The sequence below is a fragment of the Leptodactylus fuscus genome, chromosome 10, assembly GCF_031893055.1.
Source record: "Leptodactylus fuscus isolate aLepFus1 chromosome 10, aLepFus1.hap2, whole genome shotgun sequence".
NCBI classification, from domain to species: domain Eukaryota; kingdom Metazoa; phylum Chordata; class Amphibia; order Anura; family Leptodactylidae; genus Leptodactylus; species Leptodactylus fuscus.
The window spans coordinates 81,974,529-81,984,217 of NC_134274.1; the positions used below are offsets into that span (position 1 = coordinate 81,974,529).

At 45.9% G+C, this 9,689-nt stretch overlaps 1 pseudogene; it reads right to left on the bottom strand.

The window, feature by feature from the left end:
* Window positions 1–5,613: 5,613 nt before the first annotated feature.
* LOC142183176 (E3 ubiquitin-protein ligase Mdm2-like) lies at window positions 5,614–9,457 on the bottom strand (annotated as a pseudogene).
* Window positions 9,458–9,689: the final 232 nt, after the last annotated feature.

Here is a 9,689-nt window from a genome sequence, read left to right on the forward strand (position 1 = left end):
GTGGTCCACTTTCCAGACGTGGACAATAGGCAGGTTTTTTTTGTGTGTTTTTATTTTGTTGTTTTTTAAATCATCTGTGTTTCTGTTGGGGTATGCCCACCGCTGTGACCTTCGCCTCCAGTCTAAACCACAAGATTACCCTGCTATGCTGCCAGGTCTCTGATCCTCATCCATTGCCACCGACACTCCCATCATTCCCTGGTCAGACTTTTGCCTTCTGTACCTGTTCCATTCTCTTCCTCTTCTCCCTCGTGTCCTCGAGACTCAAGACCGAGGAGGTTCCAGCCATCCTGGTGGTGCTAGATTGGCCCTGATATGCAGATCTCATGTACCTGCTGGCAGACGCTCCTTGGCTTCTTCCTCTGCAGGAATTTCTCCATTCTTTTTTTCCCAGGATCCTGGCCTTCCCTCCAATCTGGTCTGGGTCGTCTTTCCTTAAGGACAGTGTTCTGTTCTCTTGGAACCATGGGATCTTAACCTCGTCCTCAAGGTAGTTCAGGCTCCCCCCTTTGTGGATATTCCTCTCCACCTCCTGTTTGGGAAGGTGCTTTCCTGGTGGCTATTTTCTCTATTTGTAGGGTCTGTGGGCTGGCTGTCTCTTTTTATGGCATCCTCCCCTTCTGGTTATCCACAGGGATAATTTTATCCTCCGTCCACCACAGTTTTCCTATCTAAGGAAGTCTCCTCTTCCACGTGAATGTCCCCTTCCTGCCTGGCTCTTGTCCAGGCAAATTGAGGTCTATTTGTCTCGCACCCATCCTTCTGAAGTTCAAATGCTTTGTTTGCCCTCCTTGAGGGTCCTCAGAAGGGTTTGCCTGTTTCCAAGGTTTCCTTTTTCTATGGATTTGGTCTGTCATTAGAGAAGCTTATTGGGTAAAGCTCTGCCCTTCCACGCTACAGCACATTCCATGAGAGCTGTTGGAGTTCCCTGGGCTGTTTGGCATCAGGCTACTGCTGTCCACATCTGCAAGGCTGTCACCTGTTTTTTTTTCCATACATACCTTTTCAAAATTTTTACAAGATCCGCTCTCTGGCTTGTGCCAATGCTGGGTGACAGTTTTTGCAAGCAGCTGTGTGCTAGCTATTTCGCATGGCTGTGTATTTCCCACCCTCTGGGACTGCTTTGTGACACCCCACTGTGTCCCCCACTGAAAATTAGGCGAGAGAGAGGGATTTTTGTACTCGCCGTAAAATCCTTTTCTCAACGTTTTCACCGGGGCACACAGATCCCACCCAGGTTATAACATTTGTTCCAGTCAGATTGGTTCTTTTTGGGTTCAGGACATGTTTGTTGCTGTTCCATTACTGCTGCGGTACAACTACTTAGCACAGTGTCTGTGAGAGCGGTATTGCCCGGAGGCGGAGCCAGCAGACTTTCTATTCCCCTTGTGTGAAGTCTCCCATTAACCAGGCTAATGCCCACTGTGTCCTCCGGTGAAAACGTTGAGAAAAGGATTTTACAGTGAGTACAAGAGTTCCTCTTTTTGGGAGTTTGATATCTATGATCTATTTGTAAGACATGTGACGTTGCGATCACATATGTTACATGGCCTGCTTGAAGCTCTGCCCCATTCATGTGTATGTATAGTGACATTGCCCGGTATTGCAACTCAGTCCCAAAGTACAGCACTGCCTAGTATTTGTGTAAGAAGCCCTAGTGCTCATCCAAAAGTCCATGTTCGCTTCAAAGAGTGAATTGTGTGGAACCTCTGTGACACTCAGGAGGGCCAGGGCTGGTATCACGGGTAATATATCAGATGTGGCCGGCTTTCAGGGGGTCCCTGGGTCCCAAATGTGCACAAAATCTCAACTCTCTTAAACTTGTATATACTTGTAAAGATGGCCTGTATCCAGGGGGTTAGTCCTCAACAAACTGGGTACACGTATGTAGAAGAGCAATTACAATTTGTCAGCAGCGGGAGACCCTTGAATTCTGCCAGACTAGCTATGGGCTTCTTAAATATAAATTTGTCCCAAAGACTTACTTGAATAGAGAGATACGTGTGAGGTTCCCAGATGTATGGATAAGCAGGTCCGTAAGCTTTAGTGCTTGTAGGCTTGGAGCTCCAGAGGAAAACACTCTCTGAGGAGAGTCTTTAGTACAGAGGAAAAGACATTTCTGTTTGGAGTGCCCTGAGACTTGGCTGACATTTTCAGCTTCCCATGTGTTCGATGGCTCCATACCAAGACCCAGCCAAAAGGTCCCCAACCCCCCTAGAGGGGGCTGTAACTCCTCCTCCTCCAGGCCAGTCAAGGGAGCTTGATTGGTCCTGAAGGTCACCTGCTCATAATGGACACACCTTCACATTGGCAACTCAAATTACAATGGCAAGTATAGGCAGGTGTAGTTCACAAAAACATCCACAAGATGGCGCATTAATAGACCCCCTGTGTGCTGGCTCTGGTAATATATAGAAGGAATGAAGGGGGAGGAAACTCTTTACCTTATATGCAAATGTCCATACCATCTCGGTCTGCAAGGACTATTAAAGGGAATGGGACGAGCAGTACCGGGACATTACACCTCCATCTGATACCTTAGGATAGGTCCTCAATATCAAAGTGTGGATAAACACTCTTAAAGGGGCTCTATCATTGGGAAAAGTCATGTTTTAACTAAGCACTTCCTTGCATAGGCTTTAGAAAGGCTATTCCATACCTACCTTTTGTATGTAAATTGCCTCAGTGATTTTTATTCATATGCTAATTAGCCTCTTGGTGCACCCCGGAAGTCTCATTGTGCACCCTCGGCCTATTCTTTCCTATCTATATGTATAGCACAGGCTGCTGCCGCTGACCTCCTGCTTGCACACACAGATAGGAGAGAATAGCAGAGAGGAGGCTGCTGGGAACTTCCTGTTCTGGCTGGAAGCTAATTAGCATATGAATAACAACGGACGTATACAAAAGCCACTGAGGCGATTTACATACAAAAGGTAGGTGTGGACCAGCATTTCTAAAGGCTATGCAAGGATGTGCTTAGTCGGAATGATAGCGCCCCCTTACCGGATTCTATGAGGATGTCCTCCTCCTATAAAGGGCCGCCTATTTATTACATGCAGATTTACCAGGACCCCATTATGTCTTCATGGCCTAGAAATAAGATCCAATTCTCATTTCCTTTCTTTCAGGACTTTATTGAATAGAAGACTTACAAGCCATTATAGTTACGTTTGTTTTGTCTCCATCATCATGTCAGGGGAACAAGAAGAAGAGAAAAGATTTTACTTGTTTTATCCTTTATTTAAGGTATTAAGGGTCACCCAGTCTCTGCCAATGTAGATGGGCACTGGTCTTGGCCATCATGGACACAAAAATCTTCAAGCTGTGATTTTCATCTGGTTTCTGCTGCCCAGCAAATAATAGATTTCTAAAACTGCTCCATAACATTGAAGCCGGGCTGTGCGTTACTGCACGGTGTGAACGCAACATCCTCCTTGTTTTTTTACCTTGGTAAGATATTTTTTCTACTTTTAAAGGAGCTTTATTTTGATGAGTTGGCAGAGTGATTTTATTTGTTTTTGTGCCGGGGGATCATGGCGTATTGATATGATAGTGTGTGGCGGGAAGATTCGCCGTTACTTTGTACCAAGAACAGTTCAGCTGGGAGGGAAATAAAAGGCGGATTCTGCATTTTGTCACAACATTTTATTTATTTTGGAACCAAAAAAAGCAAAATTGCCTCACAGCTCAAGCAGTGGCCATAGACAGGAATCTATGTGTGCCCGGAAAACCTCCTCGGCTAGGAGCGAACGAAATGGGAAAACAAAAAGAATATTTTCAGCAACACAAAAGAAACCAACAATTCTATAAAACTTTTCCTGCTATTAGTAAGGGGAACAAGCCCTGAAATGCAGAAGCAGCCCAACAGGTGGCGTATTTTTGTCTTCACTTTCATGTTGTTGTTTTTTTTTTGTGTGTATGTTTATGTGTATATGTATGAGTGTATGTATGTATGTATGTATGTGCACATTCACACACACACACACACACACACACACACACACACTCATATACTGACACAGAAGACATCATCAAAACTGTGAAAACTAGCCAGAACAAATCCTAGAAACCAGGTAGCCAATGAGCCTAGGACCAGGGGTGCCCAATACGTCGATCGCCATCTATCAGTCGATCGCGAAGGACATATGGGTCGATGGCGGGATCAGTGTCTGCTTTCTGACAGTGCAGGCTGAGAATGGTCTCGGGACACTGGCAGGCCGGGGCCTTGCACTCGTTGGAAGTCAGGGCTGGGGCGCCCCCGCCTGCCGGTGTCCGGAGAGGATTCTCCGCCTGCGCTGTCAGAAAGCAGACACCGGAGAGCTGTCTCCTGCTCTCACGCTCCGCCCTGCCCACAAGAAATGGAGAGTAGATCTTATCCATTGGTAAGTTTCTAAAGTAACTCACATGCTCACAAAGTGTCAGCACCCCTGGCCTAGACTTCAGCTACTGGCAAACATTTTCAGTCAGCTTTTATTGATTTTTAGGGCACTCAGTTGTCTCAGCAACCTTTACCAATGTGAAGTATAACAACCTGCTTATAGCGGGGTCACAAACATTTGCAGGCATGAATTAGACACCTTTGCCGATGGCTGAAGCCCAATGATGAGATCTGCTTTGTGATGGCTGTATGCAGTGTTTCTATGTATCCCCCTAATAGGAAAGCAATGTATCCCCAATGTTCACCCAGGACCAGCAGTGCATTCACACACGTGGGGGAGGGGGCCTAATACACAGCCCCCTAAAGAGCAGCTGCCCCCTTCTGCCTGGCACTTGGTGTTCCTATGGTCACACCAGTGCTGATCACACATTGTAAGGATAGACACTAAGTTAGCTTTAGGAAAAAAGACTCATTAAGGCCGGGGCCCCACGGGTCGGAAACGCCACGGAGAGCATAAAACGCTCACGGCCGGACACTTTTGAATGTCTTTTCTGTCTCCTGCCCTGTTTTGCGCAGGAAACAGAAACCTGCAAAACGGAGTCCCGGGCGCAGATGTGAACGAGCCCTTTGGCTAAGGCAGCACACAGCAAAATGTAGCCCAAAAAACGCCATGGAATAAAAGCAGCAAAAACAATCCCAAAGATGCCTGCGCCTTTCACTACTTTTCTGCTGTGTTTTGCATTTGTGCCTACCCTCATAAGTCTAGGGGGAAAACGCAACATTTTATTTCAGCGAAGTGGGGATGAGATGAAATATAATCTCCAGCACTTTGTTGGGACAGTAAAATACAGCATTTGTTTTGCCATTATGTGTCCACAACGAAAAAGAAAACTGCATTTGGACAAGGTCTGGTTTGAGCCTTCATGTACCTAGAACTTTCTACTAAAGTCTATGAGGGCCTAGACTGGTGCCGGTGACTCCTACACACTGAAGCCATTGGTCTACTGGAGATCAGATAGTAATGTCTGCCCTATATACATGTTACCTATTTACAGATGTGCAAATGCTTCAATAAGCCAGTGTAGTAGAAACATTTGGGAAGACATTTTGGCTTCCTTCAAGTCAAGTGAGAACTTAAGATTCGGATCGTCCTTTCCCCACCATCCACCTAGAGACCAAGCAGTTCAATTCTTTTTTCTTGCATTTTCATGAAGGGTCCTTGGACGTGAATTGGCCTGACTTTTAGCTGACATAGGTTAATACGATCATCTGAATTGGCTGCCTGCAAACAGGGCAAGGTTTGTTTCTCTTCTTCAGTTTTGTTGCACATGGAAAACATGCCATGAGATGCCCGCTTCTGCCATGTACAATGCATCCATTCTTTGGCCTAGTCAGGCAGATTACACATGGTGCAATGCTAGAAAGTGGGAGACTCTGTTCTGAACGTTCATTGTGAGCTGCTTCCACTTCTCTGTATTCTTCCTGACTACAAGATGCAACGCTCCCAGATGTGGAAGGCTGAGAGAAGTCCTCCGTTTCCCGGGATTCACAGCTTTCTATTGGCTCATCCTGTTTTTTAGTGACATCACAATCTTGCAGCTCTTGTGTGTGTTTGGTTTTTTTTGCCATCTGGGACATCAATGCCTTCATCTTGGGAATCCTCCATCTCTTTTCTTTTTAAAGCCTTAGTCTTCTCAGTTTTGTCTGGAAGCCGATCTTTACCAAGAGACCGACATCTTTTACAATGTCTTGCAATAGGAGGATTCATCTCATCACATTGTGAACATTTCCAGGAATCTTGTAATGACATTTAGAAAAACATATTGAAGTTACAATATTCCTGCAAAACAGGAATTCCTTATAAATAGGAGATTGGTGTAATCCTACTAACCCACCCAATAAAGATTGTGCTGTAAAACAAAGCCCAAAAAACAAGGAAAGAATTGCAGATTTGTCCCCCATCCCCTCCTTGACAAACACATGGGGTAAAGGGGGTGTCCATGATTTTCTATTTCTGGCCTAACCTTAGGATGGCGCTACAGTATCAGATAGGTCGGGGGTCCAACATCCAGCAGGCACACGGATAATGGTGGGCGCTAGAAGCAGATGCTGCTATACACTGTGCAGTGGTTATTACAGATGAGCCAACAGTGAAATATTTGAGATTCGATATTCGTTTCCAGTAGAGCCTCAATATTCGACTTCTCGATCGAATATCGAATCCCATTATAGTCTATGGGGAAAATGTCTGTTTCAGGGGAATCCACTATTCGACTAAAGGAGAGTCACCAAGTCCAGGAGTAGCAGGAGGAGAGTGTTTAGGAGGAGCGCTGTGCAGGTAAAGCGCACGGACTTCATTATAGTCTATGGGGTCCGTGCGCTTTACCTGCTCAGCGCTTGCGTTGCGCTGACAAAAGGAAATCTCCCTCGTAACCGCAAGCTGCCAGCTCTACCAACTAGCAAAGATAAACCTGCGACAAATCAACGCTGGTTCAGCAGCAGGCTCGTCCTTGCTAGTCAGGAGAGCTGGCAGCTTGCTGTTACGAGGGAGCTTACTTTTTCTCATAGGAATGAATTGGCCAGCGTTGATTAGCCAGTGTACAGCATTCGGCCAATCAACGCTGGTTCTGCCGGAGGCTCGTCTGTGAGGAGGCGGAGTCTAAGATCGGCCACAATGGAGACTGCTGTGGTCCGACCTCAGACTCCGCCTCCTCACAGACGAGCCGGCTGCAGAACCAGTGTTGATTTGCTGAATGCTACACACTGTATATACTGTATAGCATTCGGCCAATCAACGCTGGTTCTGAATGGAATATTTACTGCGAATAGCTCATAGTATTGGATGGAGTAGGAGTATTTGGAATCCCGTAGTAATCCATCCAATACCTACTCGATGGAATACTACTCGCTCATCTCTAGTGGTTCTGCATTTTCAGCTCCACTCCCAGTAATGAAAAGAGAGCTTTCTAATCCACTGCATGGACCCCAAAATGAGAGAAATGAAATACAACTCTCCCAAACAAGCCGTCTACACAGAGAGAAAAAAAGGAAAGGTTATGGTTGTTAGAAGAAAATGGCCGCAGAATAAAAAAGGGTTAAAACGGAATGTCCTTCTTTTTGTGAGGGAGCTCGGCATAGTCACACTTACAGCAATGTCAGAAATGTCCGTATCCTCATCACACGAGTCTCCGGATTCTTCAGCTTGGTATATGGTCACCTGATAAAGCCAAGAGCAGAGAAGAAAACCTCCATGTTACCAATGGGAAGAGGATTTCTAGGATCAGGTCAGAGGTAAAAGCTGCCTTAGCTGTACTGCCCTATGGAAATATTGTGGCCCAAAATACAGCAGCAGTAAAGCTGTGGCGGCACAAATATCTGCCAATAGGAAATCCCTACCAATATCTGGCTGAGAACACTCCCTTCCCTTTATGCAGATGCCCAGCTTTGTCACCTTCATGGTTTCCCTCCTCTGCATGCAAGTCAATACACATAGAAAGCGATTCCATAGTTGTGGACAACAAAAGTGATGTCTGCCATATGAGTGTCAGCCAGAAGGAGCAATTATCTAATGTGTATAGAGGTGTCCCAGCTCCCCCTCCCCCCACACTGACAAACAAGTGGCCCCGTCTGTTCTTCTAAAGGGAGAGAAGTCGGGAATGGCTACTTGTCTCTTGCACTTTACCATCATTTACTTTGGTAAGCAATGCAAAAAACTAGTGGCCTGATATCTAGTTACTATGAGAAGTGTGCACTAAGGCCTGGCTCACATCTCCGGGGCTATTAGGGGTTAATGCTGACTGTATCGGGGCTAGGCCTCGGCCCCAGGGTCTATTGGCCACTCATGCTCATTGCTTAGGGCTTTCTATCTGCGCTTTTTCACAGAAGCCACCTTGGATAAAACCTGCCACAACTTTAGATTGCTACAAATACACAATATACAGAATGATTTCTCCCCCGGGGCTGAGAATAAGAGCATATAGGACACATATAGGGGATGTATAGGACAGATATAAGGGATGTATAGGACACATATAGGGGATTTATAGGACAGATATAGGGTATGTATAGGATACATATAGGACCTGCTCCATAGTTTTCAGCTCTTCAATTTGGCCCAGATACACAGCCACAAAAAGAATGGCTGTATATATGGGTCCATAGAAATATATAGGTCTGTACTTTATCCGCAGTTGTAGATAAAGAGTCTGGTCATGTGCATTGCAGGTTACAACTCAATGTGCCTCATATTAATAGCAATTAACCCCATCATGTCCCTCACATTAACCCCCTGTGTGCTTTACATAAGGGACACTGATATGTGAGACATATGGAGGTAATAAGTGAACATCTTCATTATATAGCTCCTTTATTAGTACCTCCATATGTCTCACATATCAGTAACCCTTATGTGAGCCACACAGGGGTTAATGTGAGGGACATGATGGGGTAACTGCTATTAATGTGAGGCACATGGAGTTACTAACACTAAAGTAATAACCCCGAATGCCTGACAGTAATAAGAATAGTCAGTAACACACACGTACCTGGGGTTGTGTTTGCTGTCACTTTGCTCCCCGGTGCTTCCTCTCCTCCTCAGGGCTGCAGACGGCAGGAGCTCCTCCTCACATGTAACAGCAGCTCCAGGGAGCCCTTATCCTGTGCAGTGAGAGGCTCACCTCTGATTGGTGGCAGGGGACGCTCTCTCTCTCAATTTAGTGTATGAAGGTTGGGGACCGTGCCAGCAAAATCTGCCTCGCGTGCCAGGGGTTGCCGACCCTGCTATAAGAACACAAAACGTGTCCGTGCCTGCTAATCTTCTTCTAGGTTACAGTATGGGCTCCAATATCCCAGATCAGGGAATTCTATCTCCCTGCATTCTGCAGTTTCTCCACTAGAGACCGCTCTGTTCCTGTATTTGGGCAGAATTTGATTCCGTATTCATTGCACAAAATTTTCATAGACTGAAACCCCCCTATGTCCCGAATCTGCTATAAATGGCTGACAGGTGCAGGTCTCACCTCTAGGACCCTCTTCTATTTGGAGAAGGAAATCATTTGCACTGACCACAGTCTCCATACAGTTCAATGGAAATATCCAAAGGAGAGGTCATCAGTATTTGATCAGTGGGTGGTAACCTATCTATCTGCAGGGTTGGGTTTGGTATGTTGGTTTTTGGCGACAGACTTCCTTTAACCCTTTCCCGACATCCACCGTCCTATCCTGCTTTACGCAGTAGATAACCGGCGCTAATGTCTGCGATCGGTCCCTGGATTGATCGGAGACATTAACTCCTCCGGCGCCACGGTCA